This window comes from Pleurodeles waltl, chromosome 2_1, assembly GCF_031143425.1.
Source record: "Pleurodeles waltl isolate 20211129_DDA chromosome 2_1, aPleWal1.hap1.20221129, whole genome shotgun sequence".
Classification (NCBI taxonomy): Eukaryota; Metazoa; Chordata; class Amphibia; order Caudata; family Salamandridae; genus Pleurodeles; species Pleurodeles waltl.
This window is the reverse complement of record NC_090438.1, coordinates 896,004,218-896,027,870: the sequence shown is the minus strand read 5'-3', so window position 1 is coordinate 896,027,870 and position 23,653 is coordinate 896,004,218. Positions and strand designations below refer to the sequence as shown.

The following is a 23,653-nucleotide window of genomic DNA, read 5'->3' as shown; positions in this document are numbered from 1 at the left end:
CAAAAGTGCAATTATCTATGTAACCGGCAAAAGTGCAGTGATGTATGTAACCTGCAAAAGTGCAATTACCTTTGTAACGAGATCAATGTTATGCAAAGCGCTCGACTACTGCCCAGGGAGATCGCGTTGCGAAATAATGAAAAAAAGTAGTCCAGAAACTGGATGGAAAACATCGAGCCTCTTAAGTTTTCAGTAGTTGGTCAGTGCGCTTAAGGAGGGCTAAACACCGGAAAAGGCATGACATATGCGTGCCTTTCACTAATGAAAGCAAGCAGATTTTAAAAGGCAAGCCCACAAACCAATGAAAGTGACTTACGTGACATGGACATGGTTAGAAGCCCAAAGAGATTATAATGTGGGACAGAGCGCTTTGAGCTCACCCCTAAAAATGGCTGTAAGAAATCATGATTCTTACAAAAGACTCACATTAAGAAAATCAGTGTAACAGCTCTGCACCTGAGCTACTGCTCAGAACGTATCAGATGTAGGTATTATATTTCATTTCAGCGATCCGAGGGATCCTTAGACATATCTCACTGTTGTCAGCACACACAAAAACTCAAGCTTTTCCTTCTATAAAATGCAAAAACAAACAAAAAGTAAGCCTTACAATTTTATAACGGGTAGCTATGATTGGACAATGTTTAAAAAGGTCACCCATTGGTGTGGCCTTTTGCACAGTGTCTTCTGCGGAGGATTTCATTCAGGGGCTTGCATCCGTCTATCCTGGGATGAAGTGTGCTCCACAAGTGAAATGTTGGATGGCAAGTGTGAAGGCCAGAGATGTGTTGCAGTGGAGGTTCTGCACTTTTATGTATGGCTGAAGTAGCATGGGTGTGGTGAACCTAAATGGATAGACTTGATAGTTGTCTTCCAGAGGGCTGCTTCACTCGTAATGCTATGCATGTTGTTGCTGTAGAAAACTGTATTTGACAGGAGACGTGCTGCACTTTCAAATATGGCTGTAAATAGCATGGGTGTGGTACATCTTAAATAGAAAGAGCCGGTGCTGTCTGCCAAAGTTGTGCTCCATTTGTATTGTTATGCATGGTGTTGCTGTAGGAAGTTGTAATAGACAGTGTGAGTCACAATTACAATCTTACCAAGGTGAGCGCTCTGAAGTTAAATATTAAGACTAAACACTAAAAATCAGTTAAAAAAGATAGCTAAGTTTAGAAGCAAGGAGTGAAGTCAAAGCATATGTTTCATCATATCTACCACTGTGGAGCGTTGGGAGTTACACCATGGGACCATTATCAGGATGGAGATCCCTACTTAGGTCAGTTTACCAGGAGAAGTGATGGAGAGCTGAGACTTGCACAGAAGTGACAAAACTGTCATGGAGACTGCCAAACTACAGACAAGCCAGTAAGATCTAATATCAGGTCCACTACACACATGAAATGGCAAACATCTAAGGGAATTTCAGATGATGAAACTATTTCAGGTTATATTATAATTTCCACGTTCACCCAGATGAGAAAAAAGGGCCCAGGGATGTACTCAAACTCTCATCCTTATTCAAGTCCACCTGAATGAGAAGATCTGATGGTAGCTGAGAATTACTCTGACCACAGTCTGGGTAAAGTCATCCAGATAAGTTGATACGAGAGGGATCCCATGATTGTGACTTCTAATAAGATACACGGAGGGCAGATGTGAATGATTTTCGGTGGCACAGGCAAAATTAAATTTAGCAGATGTTGCACTTTCAATCACCCCCATGAAAGGGGGCTGTATTTGAAACTCCGAGCTACAATTTGATGTCCATCCCCAACTGCTTGCCTTACCTCAGCATATCCATAACCTTGGCAATGACATAATGGCCAATGCTGGGCAAACTGCGGATGTACAGCACATTAATACCTTCCATGTTCAAGGTGAGAAGATGTTTCACTGAAAAATCTTTGGAGCACTCATGCACTTAAAACTGCTTGATCGGCCAAGAATTCTACCTAGCAATGGTGGAAAAGGACACTGCAAGAAACCGACTTGGTTAAGGCTTGTGCAGTGTGTGTTTTAAAAGAAAATCAGAATAGATTAGTCAAACTATAATGTTGACCGTGGTCGTTCTGCCTCTGGTGATCACTCTGTAAAACTAACATGCGCATTATATGTTTGGCAAATTTGGTGAGTATATGCAGGTTGTCTCTGTAAATTCACTAGACAATGTCAACCAGCTTTAGTATTTTTGACCATGCCATCCAGCCTTTCTTTAAGTCATATACATACTCAAGTTTCAGGCCAACCTAGAGTGAGAAGAGAGATGCTCCCTCTATGTTTAATGGTATACTGTAATGTGTTGTATGATCCAGCTTTTCCCCACTAAGACCCACAGAGTGAGGTGTACACTGCTGACCTGAATTGAACTGTATATCTCATACTAGGAGTTGGCCAACATCCCAGTCGTGATGCTTTGTAATTCGTGTGTGACATCCAAGTTCTCCACAGGACAAACTCCTCACTGGGCTACGGAATGCACCCTACTACGATCTCGGACAGTATCTTGGTGCTAGACTCTTGTACAAAGCTCGTAATAAAAGTTCAACAGGGGGCTGCGTGGCAGACTCAAGTCTTTCTTATCTGGTCCCTGACAAATATTCTGAAGAACAATCAAGAACTACACTGAGAGAATTAAGTACAAAAAACTTGTTAGGGAATGATAACATAAATGACAGCGGTAGAAGTAACCTGGCGTCATTCATTTAGGGGAACATTATTTCTCATAATCCATTCCCTCGTGGTACATTTTTGTATTGAGGCTTTTCTTAATATGGATAGATTTGTTTTCATTAAATATGTGATATTAGTTTTATTTGTATAGAATACATTAATTTGTTTGTGTGCACGCATTAGGGCTTAACTTGTTATTGTTGGCACTGTAAATAAGGGTCATCTGACCTTAGACATTCTCAGTCACCATGAATCAAGTACTAGTCTCTCCCAAGGCCAGACTGGGAACCAAGAGTAGCGTTGGCAAATATGTCAAACATGTTCAAACCATCCCTACGCCCTTTCTTCTCGCTGTCTCATGTCTCTCCGTCCTTTCGTCACTGCTGGAGCAGCCCCCGATCCTTCATGCCTGCTGTAATTATCTAGGAAAGTTGGTTAAAGAGACAGATGCACCAGCAGCGAACCCTGTCCTAAAAAGCAGCCTCTAAGACTGCACACCACCAGGGAAATGCACAGTGGAAAAAGCGAGCAGACCGGACCTGCTCTCCTGATGTTCTCTCATCTGGGGAACTACCTCCCTCCCAAGGGATATTGCCAGCTCACCCTCAGTGCATCCCAGGGGTGTCTCTTACTTTCCAAGGGAAATGAACAGCTAACTGTTGGGCAAAGGAGAGACCACCATCTTACCTCTCTGAGGATTCACACAACTGCAAGGTAGGCCCTTAAATCTCTTATTGGAAGCCTGTGCTTTGCACTCAACTGAGTGCTCAGCCTGCGGCTGAACCCATCCCTGGACATAAAGCGTAGACTCATGTGTGGCCTTTTTCAATCACCAGGTCGGTAGCTCCATAGTGACCAGCTGTGCTGCCCACTTGCTGCCATGAATTAGGGCAATTTCTTCATGTCCAAGGTTCAGCATATTCTACAGACACAGCCATGGTAGAGGAAGGTCTGCCCTGTAGTACATGCTTATTGGGCGCCCCTAGCACAGAACAGAACAGTGAACACAATTCTGAATAAAAATGCCATAAGCATAAGACTAGAGGAAGTTTTTCTTTGTAATGGCCACTACTGAACTAGCGCTCTGTGAACACTTTTTAAGTAACAATAGTGGAATTGCAGTAAGAGAAATGTGCACCGCTCCCCCTCAAAGCCCATGGGAAGCCTTCCCATTTTTCAAACTATGACATTTCATTGAAATAATGCAATATACAAATTCCAACTTTATGCTTTTCATGCCCGGTGATATTATTTCTGCCATTATTTTCTCTACCACTTTTCTTGGCATTTGTGCTAAAATGAGCACTTAAAGAAAGGCTTGACTTTCCTGTACTCCAGATTTGAAACTTTTTTGTACTGCTTTATGCGACATTAACAATGCCTGCTTTCCTGGAAGCCACCCCACTCTGACGCATGATATTTGAGTTTTTGTACATTTAGAGTTTTGACATGAGTATATATTTTTTTAATGAATATTCAATCCATTACCCTCAAATTAACAAAGTTGAATCATTTCTGGCTATGCCAAACAACCGACCTTGTAAGGATGGGATTGTCCATAATCTCCCCCTAAATGTCTTTCTGTTATAAAATAGAAACTTTGGGTCTAATTTTCACACAATCCAGGAGAGAATCAAAAAGTACACAAAAGAAATAACAAGAGTATCGCAAAGGAAAATCTAAGAAAATTAATGAATAATAGGTCAATGCTTTCTAACCAACTTCCATCCAAACACTGGTAGTACGCCCCCAGCAGCAGCTCTGATCCATACTTAGCGTAGCTTCCCGGGCTATGTTCAATTATACATTCAATGGGGACGTTTTGTTGACTGACGTAAAACTGCCCCACATCTTATTATAGATAACTGGAAGACCATTAATACACAGATTCAAAATAGTCTAATGTCCACTTGCACACGCAACAACAGAAACCTGCCGAGTACGTTTCACATTCTGTGATGCAGTCGGGCAGTTATGCTGCTGTGAATCCCACTGGCACGTTGAACTTTCTTCGCGTGGAAACGCTGTGGCCGAAATGTCGCCACGTTCCACGGGGAGGGAAAATGTCAAACAAAGTTAAGTGAACGCTCAAACAGGTAATGGGTAAGGACAAGTAAATGCAGGGATTTCCCCGCTTTGGAAATGCTAACACAACTTCTCTTGATAAAAGCAGAGTTACGTTCTTTATTTAAAAAAAAATGATAGATGAGGTAACACCCGATACCTAAAGAGAATGTAGAGAAGGTGTTTTTAGCACGAGGGAAAAAACCTTTCCACAAGGAGGAAAAATAATAAATTATGCATGCACGTATATATTTACACGGGTTTTAATCCTGTAGAATTTCCTGTGATAAAGGTTCCTCGTGAGTACCGTGCATTTATGCTCCCCTGGAAAGGAACCACAGAGAATTCTATACAAGTCAGAGAAATCTACCCTACTCATAGGAGTAAACGTACAGGAGTAGATTTCCAACTTTTATCAGATGGCCTTTGAGATTCAAGACTGGCGTCTAATTCATCGTTCGAAACAAGATAAATCTACCAGTTTTGTTAGTCACATTTCAACTCAGGAATATCTGAATATGTTCATAACTTGAGTAGGCATTTTTGTCTTTAAATTGTGCTGCATTCCAATGAGCGTTAGTTGCCTGAAAGAATCACATTATTAAAAATAAACTTTTTAAAAATCTTTCTCCTGTTCCCATAACTTTTACCAGCGACAACGGTAGCAATATGACAGTTCCCATTTTGATTTAGCTTCAGTAATTCTTTTAAGCTTGGGCTACATGGTCAGTTTTGTTCAAAGTCAAACCAGTAGTCTGCAGATTCTGTTTGGCAATTTGACTGATTTAAATGTGTAATTTACTAATATAACCTAAAACAACCAATAACAGAAAATACCTTTTTTATTTGAGCATTTATGCAAATTATGCATTTATTTCTGGTTATCGTCGTTATTTTCTCAACTTTGTGCGAGCAACTACTTATTAAACAAAAAAAAGACTGTGTTTTAGTAAGCTAGTGTAAAAGCTCCCTAGTTCACCCTACAAAGAAAGTTCAGTTTGACTTTAGTGCACAATAACATAGTTCTTCGTATGTTTGAGATATTTCTTAATGGGCTTACACGTGCCATCATAATGTTATTCACAAAAAGAGACAACTATGCTACATAGTAATAATGTGAAATAGGCTCAAGACCTGGGGTCTCCAACCTTTTGCAGATTAAGAGCTACTTTTGTTCAATGAAAATCATTGCAAGTTACTATTATTATTTGCGTTGTAGCACTGACCACATCAGGCAAAATTACATTCATTGCATCAGCACGGTTGCCAGCACTAATGTAAAAAACAGGCTTTGTCAGTCTGGAATGCCTTTATGCGGGTAGTACATGCCAGCACAGCTGCAGTCTACCTGGTATAAAAGTAATATTAATAGTAATAAGTCTCCCCACATGATTTATCACTCGAAAATCAGCTTTAAATATATTTTGGAAATTCAACCATTTTTCTTCAAACATCAGCTTTTGAGTTCTACAAATACACATATTTTCACCTTGAGCAAATTGTTTGGAATACATATTAATTCAATCAAGGAAAAGGGTCCCATTAAGTAGGCCGAGATGTACACAGGAGAGCTCCTTACAGTCTGCTGGAGAGATACCAGTAGCTCATGAGCTACTCGTTGGAAAAGCCTGCTCTAAACACACATATATTTTGAAGACCCTAAGTCTGGTATTAAACACCTCAAGCTAGATAGCATGTCCTCAAACATCACTCCAAAACTAACTTAATATCCACCCACTAATACAGCACCAAAGGACACTAGACTTGTCGTTCACAATGAGGCATGTCAGTGGCCTAAAAAATGACAGAAGATACTTCACCCTGCAAACACAACTGCAAGATTCACCTCTCCTACAAGTCATGCACACCCACATGAAGGGCTAAGAGGCCAGGTAATTTGCAAACGTTCCCCCATGAAAAAATAATCATGTAGCGTAATGTATCAAAATATTTGGCTGGGGAGTAACCTTGAGGGGTGATCCATAAAGGCCAGGTCCACGTAGTAGAACTGACTGCTACCGACAGAATCAAAGATGGTGCTCTCAATCCTGCTTTTTCAATCGGTAATGTGAGAGAGTTGGCCTTCTGACCCATCTGAAGCAATCTTATCAAGCAGGATAACATCCACAGACCTAGGTATAGTAGCACTATAGTCTGTACATATGCCCACTGGGGGAGGAACAGTCATAACCGTAACCTTGCTATACGTGGGGAAGGCAATTAAACCTCTGATACCCAAAGAGGTCAAGAATACCATGAGGGAGCCCCATGCATCTTTGCCACCATAGCATCCAAAACTAGAGAGAGCTCGACCTTTACTCAACAGTCTGGTTTCAATAATCGGCATGGGCGACTTATGCATAACTAGTTTAAGTAATCTGCACACAGATACTCAATTCATTCAGATGAAGAATCCTGGGGTAGAATCTCTGGTTTGTGTTCAAAACACACTTCTACAAGAACTCTGCTCCTGCTGTACCGAAAAACAGTTTAGAACCACAAGAACACCTGTTTTCAATTCATTTTCACAGAAGTAGTGCAAATAACTTAGCTGCAACATAAATTTATGGAAAATAAAATATCATAAATGGATATCCTGTGAAATAGGAACATTTTGTTTTCCTTCCCTAGTGTCTGCTTTCAAAACAGAATTAATAAGGCAATGCTTTATTTCCTGGTTTAGAAAGTGGGACAGTGCCCTTTACTTCTTTAGGTCACCTTATTTTTCATGCAAAATCTACAAGCGATATTAAAATAATTTATTTTCACATTTGACATAAGAACACGTTGAAGAACAAAACACAATACAAATAGGGCCTTCAAACACTTAACCAAAGGTACCACAGTCTCCCTATTTTTAGCTCAAACTTCTCAATTCTGCTCATCGTTATTATTTTTTTCCTTTGTAGGGTTGGCTGATTGTAATCCCTCTGTGGGTTTCTAACCACGCCCACTCTTGCTATTCATTCTTTGTTGTGCTTGTCTTAAATGTTTCATTTTTATTGGTGCATTTTGTGAACTGTCCCTCCTTTGTGTGCTGAGTTCCCTCCCAGACGATTTCACTAAGTGAACATTTGTGTTGGCCATCACACTACGTCATGCTTCCTCCTGTTACAGCATGTGATGGTCCCGCCTCTAGTTTTGGTTTGCCTTTCATCCCAGCCACAATCATTTCTAGACATTTAGGCAGGGAGCCAATAACTCTCACGCTCACACTCATGACGGCCATGGCGCTTTTAACTGACTTGCTTCTGTTAACCGTTTTACTTTTCATTTTCAATTTATGTGGCAAACTCGAGCAAACGCTAGACGCATTGCGTTCCAAATGCTTGTTTAACATGGATGGGATTTGGGCCAATCTTATCAATCTGTGTCAGAGGGGTGTTTTGTTTCACTAGTCTGGAAGAAAGAGACAGCATTCCTTTGATTATATTAAGCAAGCTTTATGTTGTATATGGAGGGCACAGGCATATACGGAGGGCGGCGCTGGGAAAGCCATATACTGGTAAACTACACAGGCAGCTTAGCAACAGTCTGGCCACATGCAGCAATACAGAAACAGTAGAAAAAGGGCTGGTGCGAAAGTGTAAGCAGAACGTCTGGGCAGTGGTGTAACAAAACAATGGGGCCCCTGCAGGAATGTGTTGATTGACCCCTGAGAATCCCACATGTTACAGATATTCATAGTTCTAAGGTTGAAATAGGGACTGGGGGCTCTTGTATGGTGGAGACCATTCCCACCGGGGGCTTCAGGGGCCTGTGTACAACGATGTTTCTAATTATAACAATATATTGCCCTAGCTAAAACATTAAATAAAAATGGGAGTGTCATTATAGGAACAATAGAAAACAGCCTGGTTCATAGAGGAACCGAAGATAAAGGCCTGGTGCAACTGTATAAACAAGGCATCTGGGCAATCTTGAGACACAACATGATGGGGTCCCTGTGGCTCCCATATGTCACAGACCCTCATAGTCCTGAATCTGAATGGGGCCTTTCTTATGCCCCTACAACTGGGTAACAATAATGTCACTGTTGATGGCCATATAATACCTTCGCCAAAACAGTCTTTTTAAAAAATAAATAAGTAACTAAAATAGATCAGCCAAAACAGTAACAGTAGAAAACAGTCTGGTGCTTACAAGAACACTAGAAAAAGGCCTGCTGCAAATACATAAACAAGACATTTGGTCATATATTACTTTGGCCAAGATATTTTAAACATGCATTTGCAATGCAACAAGGTCTCGCATTTGCTCGTGTTAGAGCTGTTAGCGCTGTAAACTCCTAACTGGACTTTTCTTGCCACATAAATTGAAAGGAAAAAACAGAGTGCGGGCGCACTATGTAAAACCCAGCATAATCGTGCTGAAATTGAAAACCAAAAATCGAGCGTGATCCCGCTATGTAAAACCCAGCGCGATCGTGCTGCGTGAAAAACAAAAAGATAAAGTAGTGCAGAAAACAGGCTGAAAACATGGAGCCTCGTATGTTTTCAGTAGTTGGCTGATGCGCCTGAGGAGGGCTAAACACCGGAAAAGGCTTGACGTATGCATGCCTTTCACAAATGAAATCAAGCGGATTTTGAAAGGCAAGCCCACGAACCAATAAAAGTGACAGGTGTGACATGGGCGTGGTTAAAAACCTAAAGCGAGATTACAACAGGGTAGGAGCGCTTGTGCGCTTGAGCCTAAAGAGCATCAGCAGCAATATAGGAACAGTACAAAACATCCGGGCTCATACTGAAACAGCAGACAGAATGTTAAGGTGACTCTGTGACTTCCATATGTTAGAGATAGTCGTAGTCCTTAAACTGAATGGTGCCTTTGTTATGCCCGTGCATCAACGATGGTTCTATTTCTGGCCATACATTACCTTGGCAAAAACAAAGATTAATCAACCCGGCAATTAATTACACATGCAAAGGTGTTTGTGATTCCCACCTACATCAGACCTGACAGCTTCTACAGGGAGTGCAGAATTATTAGGCAAGTTGTATTTTTGAGGATTAATTTTATTATTGAACAACAACCATGTTCTCAATGAACCCAAAAAACTCATTAATATCAAAACTGAATATTTTTGGAAGTAGTTTTTAGTTTGTTTTTAGTTTTAGCTATGTTAGGGGGATATCTGTGTGTGCAGGTGACTATCACTGTGCATAAGTATTAGGCAACTTAACAAAAAAAAAGATATACCCATTTCAATTATTTATCATTACCAGTGAAACCAATATAACATCTCAACATTCACAAATATACATTTCTGACATTCAAAAACAAAACAAAAACAAATCAGTGACCAATATAGCCACCTTTCTTTGCAAGGACACTCAAAAGCCTGCCATCCATGGATTCTGTCAGTGTTTTGATCTGTTCACCATCAACATTGCGTGTAGCAGCAACCACAGCCTCCCAGACACTGTTCAGAGAGGTGTACTGTTTTCCCTCCTTGTAAATCTCACATTTGATGATGGACCACAGGTTCTCAATGGGGTTCAGATCAGGTGAACAAGGAGGCCATGTCATTAGATTTCCTTCTTTTATACCCTTTCTTGCCAGCCACGCTGTGGAGTACTTGGACGCGTGTGATGGAGCATTGTCCTGCATGAAAATCATGTTTTTCTTGAAGGATGCAGACTTCTTCCTGTACCACTGCTTGAAGAAGGTGTCTTCCAGGAACTGGCAGTAGGACTGGGAGTTGAGCTTGACTCCATCCTCAACCCGAAAAGGCCCCACAAGCTCATCTTTGATGATACCAGCCCAAACCAGTACTCCACCTCCACCTTGCTGGCGTCTGAGTCGGACTGGAGCTCTCTGCCCTTTACCAATCCAGCCACGGGCCCATCCATCTGGCCCATCAAGACTCACTCTCATTTCATCAGTCCATAAAACCTTAGAAAAATCAGTCTTGAGATATTTCTTGGCCCAGTCTTGACGTTTCAGCTTGTGTGTCTTGTTCAGTGGTGGTCGTCTTTCAGCCTTTCTTACCTTGGCCATGTCTCTGAGTATTGCACACCTTGTGCTTTTGGGCACTCCAGTGATGTTGCAGCTCTGAAATATGGCCAAACTGGTGGCAAGTGGCATCGTGGCAGCTGCACGCTTGACTTTTCTCAGTTCATGGGCAGTTATTTTGCGCCTTGGTTTTTCCACACGCTTCTTGCGACCCTGATGACTATTTTGAATGTAACGCTTGATTGTTCGATGATCACGCTTCAGAAGCTTTGCAATTTTAAGAGTGCTGCATCCCTCTGCAAGATATCTCACTATTTTTGACTTTTCTGAGCCTGTCAAGTCCTTCTTTTGACCCATTTTGCCAAAGGAAAGGAAGTTGCCTAATAATTATGCACACCTGATATAGGGTGTTGATGTCATTAGACCACACCCCTTCTCATTACAGAGATGCACATCACCTAATATGCTTAATTGGTAGTAGGCTTTCGAGCCTATACAGCTTGGAGTAAGACAACATGCATAAAGAGGATAATGTGGTCAAAATACTCATTTGCCTAATAATTCTGCACTCCCTGTATGGTCCAAACAGCAAAACAAGCATAGGATTCGCCAAGTAACTCCTGAGAGTCTAGGAGGCAAACCTAATCTGGTAAAACAAATGTATACACTTTCGAGGGAATTAATTTATATTATTTCCCAAAAAGTGTTAAGGGGAGTAGAGGAAATTCAAAAATAAATTGAGAATCGCCCTATATATTACCAACCCTCTTGTCCGATCCCCAAATAGAAAAGAATGATTATCCAAAACTCAATCCTCAATTACAATATTTCTCAAATTAATTTACTCACGGCGGCTTTCTTTGTGATTTTATATACATTTGAACATAGAAACAAAATTAAATATCCAACATAGATATTTGCACATGTAATATTTGATGAACACATAAATTATACACGCATTACATCGTCATCCGGAAAGTGATCTTGACTGATAAAAAAAACTCAATGCGTCCAAGCCTCCTCAATTTCTTGATAATGGCCTCAACAGACACAAACAAGGACTGAATCACATCCACGCTAGTCTCAGTCCCACAGCCCTTAAAACTAGGTGTCTGCTGAGTTTTGGAGAAGGGAAATTAAGAGGCTCAAGAAGGGCACAGCTCCTTCCTACACCCGTCTAGTGGCACTACTTTACATTCAGGAACTAACCCCAGACGGGTCCCCCCATTCTAAACCAGAGTGAAAGGTCAAGAGTATCCACCCTAAAGGCGCGCTCCTTTGAGGTATTTTTGGAAATCATATAAATTCATCCCCAGAGAGTGTACATTGTACAAATATCAGCACAATGAACGCGCCATCGAGCTTTCCACTAAAGATGCTCCAAATAATGTAGTATAATAGTGAACATTGAACATGGACAATACACCACATATATCCTCATTGATAATTAACTATAGAGGTATAAATAACATACAGTATTGTGAATTGGGATCGTATGGTTCAATGTTCCGACGATTGTGCATGATTATGTCTACCAACCATTAAGCACAGAAATATATTGACTTCTCATAACTCGAAGGATCTGAATGTGGACCCTCATGCTCACAAGTTGTTTTAAATAATGTAGTTAGGTGAACAATATTACATATGTGTTTAGTATAGCTTGCACATTTTCAGTTTGCCTATCGAATCAATTGGCGCAAATGTGACAGGGCTAGGACTGAGTAATACAGGAAGACACCATCAATAAATGTTATAAAGGCACTCAGTGCTAGAAAGAGCAGAGGGATGAAGCATGTTATCATATGTGGGCGAAGGCTTATATTTTATGTTTTAGATGCACAAGTTAGGGCACTGCCTTGACACCAGCAGATTACTTACTATAATCATATTCATAATCATCATGCTATACTCATAACCGTGAAACAAGTGCAAATTCAAAACCAAGCTACACAAATTAATTTTAACTTTACTATCCATGGCCGGACAGCTCAGTCTGAGGAAAAAGAATTGTGCCTCCAAACTGAGGCAAGCACAAAGTTAAAGTCCCTTTACTTGTCCCACAAAATGTAAGTAAATTGGGCCTCTAGCTGGCAGAGGTATGACCCTGTCCAAGTTGGGACCACAATCGTAGTCAGGGTAAGTCAGTTACACACCATAAATTAACCTGTGCTCACCCTCTGGCAGCTTGGCACTGAGCAGGCAGGCTTAACACAGGAGTCAATGTGTAAGGTATTTGTTCAACGCTTCAAAAAGTCAAACACTGAAAAATAAGACACAAAAATATTCCACACCAGGTTAGAAAAGTAGAGCTTAATTTAATGAACAAACAAGACCAAAATGACAAAAGTCCAATAAGTATTAGCCAAGATATGAATTTTTAAAGAATATTTGCAAATATACTGCTTAAAAGCATAAAGCACCATACAGGGCAATTTGGTCGGGCTAGACTGGGTGAAATCTGAAAAGTCAAGTCGACTGGGATGGAGCATGGGTCAGATTCAAGAACCAACCCTGTCCAGCTAAAAAAGTACTTTGGATAGAGGGATGCGTCGATGTTTAAGGCCCGATGTGAGGGGTGTAGGAGGCAATGCTTTTGTGTTGATCCCTTCAGTTGCAGGTGAAGTGTGGTTCCAATCTGCGCAGTCAGAGATGCGTTACTGTCGAGCTGCGCAGCCATTGATGCAATGTCCTTGAACAGCACTGTGTCACCGAACCCCTTTTTGTTGAAGGTGATCTGTCATTGTCAAGCCACGCAGCTGGCGATGCAAGTTCTTTGTCCTCAGTGGCAGTGCTTCACCGTCAAGGGGAGATGCACCGGTTCCGACTAGCTCAACAGCAGCGCTGAGTGGATTTTACAGTTGAAGCAATTTATACCTACTTCCAAGGGCCCAGGACTAGTTTGGGACCTCTTGGCAGGACAAGACTTGAGCAAGCACGATAGAATGAAGTCTTTGCTGTCCCTGAGACTTCAGAACAGAAAGCAAGCCAGTAAGCCCCTGGAGTCACTTTGGTCTGGGACGTAGAGATGCAGGTCTAGTCCTTCTCAATCCCAGGCTAGGAAAGCAGCAGGCAGCAGAGTAGCCAGAGCAGGAGTCCAACAAAGTCCAGCAGAGTGATAGTCCCTTCAGTAGCACAGCAATCCTTCTTCCTGGAAGAATGTCCTCAGGTCCAAAAGTGTACTGATTTGGTGGTGTTTGAGGTCAAGTACCTATACCCAGTTGTGCCTTAAAGTGGGGGAGACTTCAAAAAGAGGCTTGCAAAGTGCACAAAGTCCCTGCCCTGGCTCTAAACTCAATACAGGGGGCAATGCAGTTCTTTGTGTGGGGACAGGCACAGCCCATTCAGGAGCAAGAGTCAGCTCCTCCCTCCTGCCCTTTCCAGGATGACCCTTCAAGATGTTAATGGCCCACCAGGATGTGCATGACCCATCAGGCACACCTAAGCGGTCTAGAGGGAATGCACACAGCCCAGCTGTCACCCACCCCAGATGCTTATTAAGAGACAAGCAGAATGGTTAGAGTAACACAATGTCAACTTTCTAAAAGTGGCATTTTCAGTCTTGCGACTTAAAATCCAACTTTACCATAAGTTGCGATTTTAAAGTGTGAGTCCAGAGACACAAAACTCAAAATAGCTATCTTTTCCCAACTGGAAATTACAATTGTATTAAGGCAACCCCAATGTTAACCTATGGAAGACATAAGCCTTGCAGGAGTGAAAAACAAATGTAAGACTTTCTCACTGCCTGGACATGTAAAACTAAAAAGTACATGTCCAACATATCAAATACACTGCACCTTGCCCTTGGCTCTGTCCAAAGCCCACCTTAGGATTGACTTATATGTATTAAAAAGGAAGGTTTGGGCCTGGCAAGATGGTTAACTTGCCAGGTCCACATGGCAGTTTAAAACTGCGCACACAGGCTTTGTAACGACAGGCCGGAGCCCCTCAATTGGGTGGCACAACGGGTGCTGTAGTCCCACCAGTAGCATTCATTTAAGGCCCTGGGCATAGGTAGTGCACTTTACTAGGGACCCATAAGTAAATAAAAATGCCAACTGTGGACTAAGCCAATGTTATCATGTTTTAGGAAAAGAGCAACTGCACTTTAGCACTGGTCAGCAGTGGTAAAGTGCCTAGAGTCCTAAGGCCAGCAAGAATGAGGTCAACAAAACAGGAGTCAGAGGGCAAAAAGGTTAGGGGGAAACCATGCTAAGGATGCCAGATTAACAATAAGAAACACAAATCACAAAGAAATCTCAGACTTTCAACTGCAAGGTTTATCAGACAGTTGCAGACAAGCTGCATTGCAATTACCCTTTGGAGCCCTTTCCCGGGGATTTTACTTTTTATGACTGGGAAACAACTTTTGGGTTCAATGTCCGTGCTCCAACCTCCTTTTCATCTTTCTGTGCATCACTGTTGATACATTACCCCTCTTCCTCATACAGAGAAACAGCTATTTTAACTGTAGACCAAGATGAATAAGTGGATAACAACACTGTGCAAAATTTTCCAGAGTTATTTTTTTAATTTCCTGAATATTTGTATAATACTATTATGATAATCAAAATATAATATTAAACTTAGACTATTACATCTCTAATACTCAAATATTAGTTTGGAGCCTTACAAACATAGCACATAAGCTTTTTTCATTATTAACCAATGCAAGAGACTTTAAATTATGAACCTCTTCGGTGTGTTGGATGTCACCCAGCTGTCCACACACATTGCACTGAAAGTCCCTCTGACACGGGCACCAGATGGATTTCCTTTACAAGAAACAGCTTTAGGGAGCCAGTGGAGTGCTTCCCCATCTCCCCATGCTGTTTCTTTGTTTTTAGTGAAATGACAATCAGCACGCTGACATCTCACTGAAAATGAAAGTGAAAGGAGGCGATTGGCTCATTTCACTTTCTCTGACTCAGTGCTCAGGGGGCTATCTCAGGGCCCCAAGCATCGAGACACATGGTAGCTGTATCATTGGAAAGGGAGAATCTCCCCTTACCAATGGTATCCCTTCCTAGTGCTTGGGCAGGAATCCACCACTAGACACCAGGAAGAGGAAAGGGGCCCCTTGGGCAAGGGGTTTGCCCCCCCGAATCTTTTGGCCATATTCAGTCTTTCTGCCCCCCCTGGGGGGTTGGGATGAGAGGAGGGGAGAGGGGTGTCAGAAAGTGCACTTGGCACCAAGGCACCAGGGATGTTTTCTTAGCTAGGTTGAAGGGGCAGAGGCTTCCCAATATGTGTAAGCCAATGATCCCACCCAATTTTAATCAATACGCAGTCTTTCTGCTCTACCAGAGGGCAGATGTATATTATTACCCCTGATCTGCCCCCCCTCCAGTGGGGGCAGAAGCCCACTAGACTGGCCATGCCCCCACCCAAAAATGGGGCTAAAGTCTTTCTGCTCCCCCAGACAGGTGGGCAACAGCACCCGCTCTACTCTGGGAGGGGAGAGGTGGCGGGGGGGCAGAAAGTCCACTGGGAACCAGGGATTTTTTTTTAGTTAGTGTGAAGGGGTGGGGACTGCCAAAAATGGGCAAGCCAATAAATTCACCCCATTTGAATCAACAGGCACAGGCTTTCTGCCCCCTCCCCCGGAGGGCAGATGAGTATTAATTCCCCCGATCTGCCCTCCTTGGAAAACCGGGTTACTTTTGGGTGGAAAAATGTGCTGCGTCCATGTTGCGTTTTGGGCTGTTTCCTGTCGCAGGCACTAGGCCTACCCACATAAGTGAGACTTGCAAGAGCATTGAATAGTAGAACATTTGTTATTACCAATTATATTTTGCTGCATTTGTGCCTTTCAAATGTAAGCCAGTGTACGAAAAAGGTGACATTCTGAAAGTTACCCTCCAAATCATACGCTAGTATGGGTAACTGCAAATTCAGTGACGTAGAAATAACCACTGGTCCTAAACTCCATATCTTGAGGCCATTTCAGAAATACATAAGTTTCCTTGATAGCCATTTCCGAAAGTTATTTTCCTTGGGAAAATCTTGAGGGATCTACACATATGACCCCTTGCAGAATTCAGAATTTTGTCTACTTTTCAAAAATCTATAGCTTTTCTGGATCACCCATGGGTTTTATACTGGTTTCCAATACAAAGTAGATTCACAGCACAAAAAACAGGGAAACAGGCTAACTCTTAGAAAATTTACAAAGCTGTGGTACAAAATTAGGTTTTCTGATTCAGCTCTGCATGTTCCTAAAAGCTGGGACAATGGTGACTTTAGTACAGCACACTCTTTGTGGATGCCATTTTTAGGGAAAGACCCAGACACTTATCTGGAGAACTTTTTCACTATTTGTTTTCCCAAAAACTCAACATTTTGCTATATTGTGCCTATTTTCTTTGTCCCCTCCAGGGGAATCCACAAACCCTGGGCACCTTTAGACTCCCCAGGATGTTGGAAAAAAAGGAAACAAATTTGTGTGGATACCTTATGTGTAAAAAAAAAAAAAGTTATGGAGGCCTAAGCACCAACTACCCCAAATAGCCAAAAAAGGGCTCAGCTTGGTGGGGGTGGAAGGGCAGTTAATAGAGGCCTAGCCGCAAAAGGATTAAGATGATGAAGACAATAATTAACCCAGAATTAAAGCCTACCACAGGATATTCCCTTGTCGGTATAGACGAAAATAGGTATTTCTCCAAGAGTAAACTGCTTCAGAAAAACACAACAGATCATAAACCACGCCTTCATATTTGAAGTACATCTGTACATATCTTGGTAGGGTTGAATATATACCATTAAGAAAATCATGGTCCCAATTCTTCTTCTTCCCCAAGTCAATGCTACCTCATAATAATATCACAAAAGATTTTTCTTGCTACAGATTCTGTATGCATAACTTTTACTACAAAGGAAAGAGCAAAAGCCTCATTAAACAAACGTGTAGTATTACACTTCCTGACTTTTCAGGGTACTCTTTGCCGATTGCCCTTAGAAACAGCACTAGATTGCTCATAAGCAAGATGAACACCACAGCCTCCCTAGTGGGCAAAATTAAACAAGTCCTGTTACATAGATCTAGTTTTAAGGAGTTTCTATAAATGCCAAACATTGCCTTCCTTCCTTAAACTGTGTTATCCATCGTGCTTCGAAAGTTCTGTATCCAATAGCAACAGAAAGCAGGTCTCAACATTACACATTCTTAGATCGACCATTTGGTTTGGTGTCAGCATTACGATGCTAGCATTAGGATAATGAATCACTCTAGCTATTACAAACTATAGATTTATTTTGTGCAGCAATGGGCTAAAGGAGAATATATTAAAAGTAATAAAAACAAGAAACTTAAGACACTAATAACGTAGGAGAAACACAATGTTATTTGTTCAACAGACAAGAAACAAAGCCAAGCTTAAAATATTTACAATGTCAATAGCACAAAACAGTAGGCAATCATTTTCTTCATCTATAATAAATACCCCATAATGCCAGTCCTAATCAACAGTGGCAGAAATAAAATGTCACTTGGCAGTGTGTAGTGTACACAAAGGCACGTTTATGAACAAGTTATATGAATAAACTGTATTCTGCCTTTTTGAGAGACAGGTGTTGGTAAAAATAAGGATCTTAATATGGATTTGAATTTATCCTCCTCAATTATGCTAGGTCAACTGGATGGATCCAAGCACCCCCAAGGTAGACAAAACCCAGTTTTAGATTTGCCTATTGCACTAGCATTGCAACAGATAATCACTCATTGGAAGCAACCAACTAAACTGCTGGCTCAGGGATTCAGGAGTGAAGTCTTACATAAACAAAGGTTAGACAGAGCATGGCCACAATCTAAATACTTCTTAACATTAACCCAAATTTTACAAGTATTTATTGACCATCCAAAGCCCCTTCGCATATGAATTTACCAAGATTTAAGATAGAAGGCTCTGTCGGGTCATTTTGAGTAACTCAAACAATTCGTTTTTTTCAATATTTTTTTCATTTCTTAATATTGCTTAAAATCTAGACTTGTTTTTCAGTGTTTACATTTAATGGTAAATGTATTGATTCTATAAAACAGATCTATGTGGGAAATCAGTCAACTGAATAAATAAACTGCTTCAAACTTTGTTCTATAACATTATTGTGATCTGATCCAGCAGTCCCTTCTCTTTTTCACGCTTCCAATACTTGTCTCTCCTTTCTGGGCTCTTCTGGAAATTACTTTCAACCACATGGTAACATTATTGTTTAGCTAATAACACTGTGATTCAGTAAGTGATTTATTTTGGATCACGACAAACAGAAATTGTTTACAAAGCAATACAGGCATATCCAGCATGGGTCGTGGAGACCTGCATTACTGACAGATTTTCAATGTATCCACTAAGTAAATGATCTCCATGAGATTAAGTGTATTTAAATTTAGTTTATAAGGACAGATAGAAAATCTAGACTGGATCTGACCAATAGTGACCCATGCTGAATACCATTAGTGTGAACAATGCCATCCGAACATACATATGATGTAACAGATATTTTTTTAGTTTTATAAATGTGTACAGAAAAGTCTTAAGTTTTGTGGATCACTAATATTGATTCATATCTCAAATGAAAATCGTGGTTTCTTTCATAAATAAATAAATACAACAGACAATCACCCCGAAGAATCCAGAGTTTTTCATTTGTAAGACGTTCCTCTTCCATGTTGTATAATAAAACAAGAAAATGTAAAGTAAAATTATACTTTTTTCTTAGTATGCAGAAGAATGCACCTCCAGAGCAGCACAGTTTTCATCTCAAGGCTCATGAATCAAGAGGGTTTGTCACACACGGTTATCAGAAGCATTCAGCGGTGTAGTGTATTGCTGCAGAAAGTTCCCCAAGCAAAATGTACAGAAGATGGCAAAAGGTCAAGCATTGTAAATCCACAATTTGAAAACTTGTGGAAAAGCAAGAGTGGTGGTGGCAAACAAGCAAGTTGCAAACAGCACACCAGCAGTCATTTCACAATTCCACTGTTATCATTGAGGGACACAATTTCTGTCCACCCAGCTACAAAATGATCAGAAAATATGGGCATCTCTATTGATCTCGTACAGCACAGATTGCAAGTGGATCTACATAGCAAATGAAAGATGGGTCCGGTTCTTCCTCTTTCTTGAGAATTCAAGATAGCCATTTCAGTTGATTTATAATGAGGGAGCATTTACAAAACAAAACAAAAAAATATGTAGTAATGTGTACATTTAACATGTAGGCCTTAGATGAAAAATTGAATGCTTCAATTCCAGTAAACGCAGTAGACAAACATTTACACTTATTAGGCTTGAAAAGTTAATGCTGCAGCTTGCCAACTGGAATGGGAAATGTTGGGGATGTGAAATGTTAAACTTTCAATTAAGCTAACTTGTTTGGAATATGGTGACAGTGTAAGAAAGGGTAGTTTTAACCTTCCCATAGGCATATTTTATAAGACTATAACAGTGTTGTAAAATGTATTAACTTATTTATGCTAAATGTTTCAAAATGAACAATGGCTTGCTCTTAAAATCAATAGATAGCTTGTGATTTAGTAGAATGATGTGAAAATCTAAACATGAACTGAAGTTTCCCCTAACTGACGTCAATGGTGAGAACTGTCACTGATGTATTTAAAATTCTGACAACAATGTCACAGGTGAACACTGTTGTGTATAAACTATTGTTTTCATTGTGAGAAGAGGATGAGATGTTTCTGTTCCCGTTAAGACCCTGTTTGCTAAACTGGCTGATGCAAGGAAGAAGCTGATACATGCTGCAAAAGTTTAGAGGCTTTGTTTAATATTATTGCTTGTTCCTAGAGTAGGGGGCCACCATTCTCTGAGACTCTTGCCCAGACTTTCAGCAGATTTTCTCTGTGCCATTCTATGTCCCTTGTCCGAATCATGCTGTTTTGAGACCCTACTGAGTTTCTTGAACATCTCATTATGGTAAATTCTGCTTTGACTGCTATTTGAGACTGATTCTGAAGCTTCATGGTTTAACCTCTCTATTTGGAGCTTTGTATGGGTTCTGACTGACACCTTTTTCTCTTTCTGCCCCGGCTCATTCTTAGACTTAAATTGGGGAACTTTTCCTTTATGGAACACACTTAATGCTTCAATTCTTTTATTGACTGATTATGATTTACTAATCATTGATTCACTATTGATGATCTTCTATGTTGATTTCAATGAAGATTTGAGCAACTAAAAGATTTATGAATAAAGCTTTTGCACTCACACCAACTCTCATTACTGACTGAAAAAAACAGTCCCTGGTTAATCTCACTTATGTCAAAGGTCTATTCTTTGGCATGAGGGTTTCCTCCCTGATGAGATGGTAAATCTGACTTGGTAAACTAATATTTAACTGCTATCCCTGCGCTTAGTCTCTCAAAGCCATTTAAGAATCAGGGTCTTAAGGCACTTTCAGGGACTTGGTAGATTCTGCTGCAGTTTAACATTCACCGATCTAAAGTGCAAGTAAGGCAAAATAGCCTGGTTTGCTGATTTACATTGGCAGTGTTCAGGAGCTTTAGATAAAAAGACTAAGGCCTTCATTTTGAACTCAGCTGACTTTTCCAAAGACCGCCGAGGTACCGCCATGCTGAAGACCGCCAGTGCAGGCGGTTTTACGCACAGCATATCATGACTGCTGGCAGCCCTCCGCCCTTTTCCGGATGGAGAGCCACCAGCAGCCATACTGGCAGTAGGTGGTGAAGTGGAGGCTGCTCCACCGCCACGTAATCAGAACACCGCCCACTGAATCACATCCCAGGATTCGGTGTGGCGGTGTTCTGGTGACGGGGAGCTGGCGGCGGAGCAGCCCCCATGGATCCCGTTCCCTCCCGAAGGATCATCGGACCAGGTAAGGTGATCATCCGTTAGGGGAGGGGGCGGGTGGGTGTTTTGTGTTGTGTGCGTGCATGGGGGTGTGCGTGGGCAAGTGTAGAGGGTGTGTATGTGTGGGTGTATGCATGCAGGGAATGTGTTGTGTGTATGGGAAATGTGTGCGTTTATGTCTGTGTGCATGTGTGCGTGTACGTGTAGTAGTTGTGTGAGTGTGCGTGTAGGGGTGTGTGTGTGTGTCAATGTTTTGGGGAGGGTGAGGTGGGGGGTCCTGCCACCTTTGGTGGGTGGTAAGGTGGTCGTGGGTTTGAGGGGAGGACTGTGGGGAGGGAGAGGCAGGGAGGGAGACCCCTATCAGTGCCAGGGAACAAATTCCCTGACACTGATAGTGCCTACCGCCAAGGATTTCATCGCGGTACAGAACCCCATGAAATCCATGGCGGTATGCGGGGTCGTGATACCGCCGGCGGTCTAGTGACGGCCGCCAGGCTGGAGATCGAAGTCTCCAGCCCGGCGGTCGTTACCACCCCGGCGGTCGGAGTGGAGAAGTGGCGGTTTGGCATGGCGGTAACCGCCATGCTTGTAATTTCATTTTATTACCGCCAGCCTTTTTGCGGTATTACCGCCACTTCTGAACCGACCGCCAGGGTTGTAATGAGGGCCAAAGTCCATTAACAGAAAGAGGGTCCGAATAAACTCATTTAGAGTCTTTGGTCCAATCCTCTGTCCTATATCCATTAAAAGGCAGGGCTTCAATCCCCTAGTCTATTTCCCCACATGTAGAGCCTTTTTTTATATTTAAAGACATTCACACATAGGTCTTCGTAACTTTCTTTTGTTTTCTTCAGCAAATGGCTTCAACAAAAGGTTTGCAATGGTAAGCTCATGCTCTTTTCAGCTTCTAGAAACAGGCAGAGTAATAATAAAACATTTTTCAGCACAGTTACAGCAATACATGTCTAATATTCCATTTTTACAGGGAGCATGGCCACGCAAGATGGCTGAAAGGACGCGTCCTAGTGCGCCTCGCTGCAGGCCCCGTTGCTTCATTCTGTCCATGATGGCCTGACTGCCCAAGATTCGACCCACACTGTGTAAAGACCCACTGGGGGGGCTGGTTTTCATCCGCTGTGTGGGGCCTCCATGGAGAAAAGGTGGATGCAACGTGAGTGGGCGTGGCTGTGAGGCCTGCTGTTGGACTTGAGTCTGGCACTCATCTACAGACAAGACACTGCAGGGCAATGCACCAGATTGCTGAGGCCAAGTAGGGTGTGACCACACCCGAGGACACCATCGTCCCAAAGATTTTTCCCTGCTGCTCGACTGTCTGGGTGGCTTCTGGAGGGAGCGGTGAGGATGGCTGAGTGAGCACTCCGGTGCTTGGGGATGCCTTCTTTTCTCTTGCCTGTAGGGGCAGGCTGATCGTGCTGGTGTTTCCAACGGCTAGGCGGCCACACTTGCCTTCTCGAGGGCAGCCATGCGTCAACAGACAAGTGCAACGAGAGGAGGAGGTGGGGTTTCGGGGGCCGTGGAGGGCCAGTCGGGCACGGACCAAATACCTCATTGGGAGGCTGAGGCGATAAGGAGGGGAGTCTGGCTGCGGTGGAACGGGGATCTCACTGTCTCCACGGTCCTCGCCTGCCCCGAACTGGGACCACCGCATCATTACATGTGATGCTAGCCATTGGGGAAGTAAGCAAATTGTACCGAAGGGGACCCTTCCTAGGTCTTCAGCTGGTTGGCGCTGTTGATCTGACGCTGGGAGACAGTGAATTGAAAGTATGGGCAGATTGCTCCAGGCTGGCCACTGGGTGGAAGCATACTGAGGCATCACATAAGATCGACGAAAATAGCCAGGGGCCCCAGCACATGGCTGTCGAATATCCAGGACCCCCCTGGCTGAAGTGCATGCCCTGGACTCAGTGGGGCTCTGATGGCAATGCGGCCCATATAGTGTGCTGGACCCTGAATAGAATAAAAGATTGACCATGGGATGGGCCACTGCCCAATAGCCAGGTCTTGAAGAGGGACCCAGGCACTTGGCCCCATGTGGGATGTTCCCCTCTTCTCCCTCTTCTTCAAACAGATGTTGTTACCCCTGAATCCTTGATGACGTGGCCCTCTGGTGA

General features: G+C 42.3%; 1 protein-coding gene across 14 annotated transcripts in view; it reads right to left on the bottom strand.

Moving 5' to 3' along the window:
- PTPRM (protein tyrosine phosphatase receptor type M) overlaps positions 1-23,653 on the bottom strand; it is a 1,480,454-nt gene that overhangs the window by 654,970 nt on the left and 801,831 nt on the right. The gene's annotated exons all lie outside the window — the stretch shown is intronic.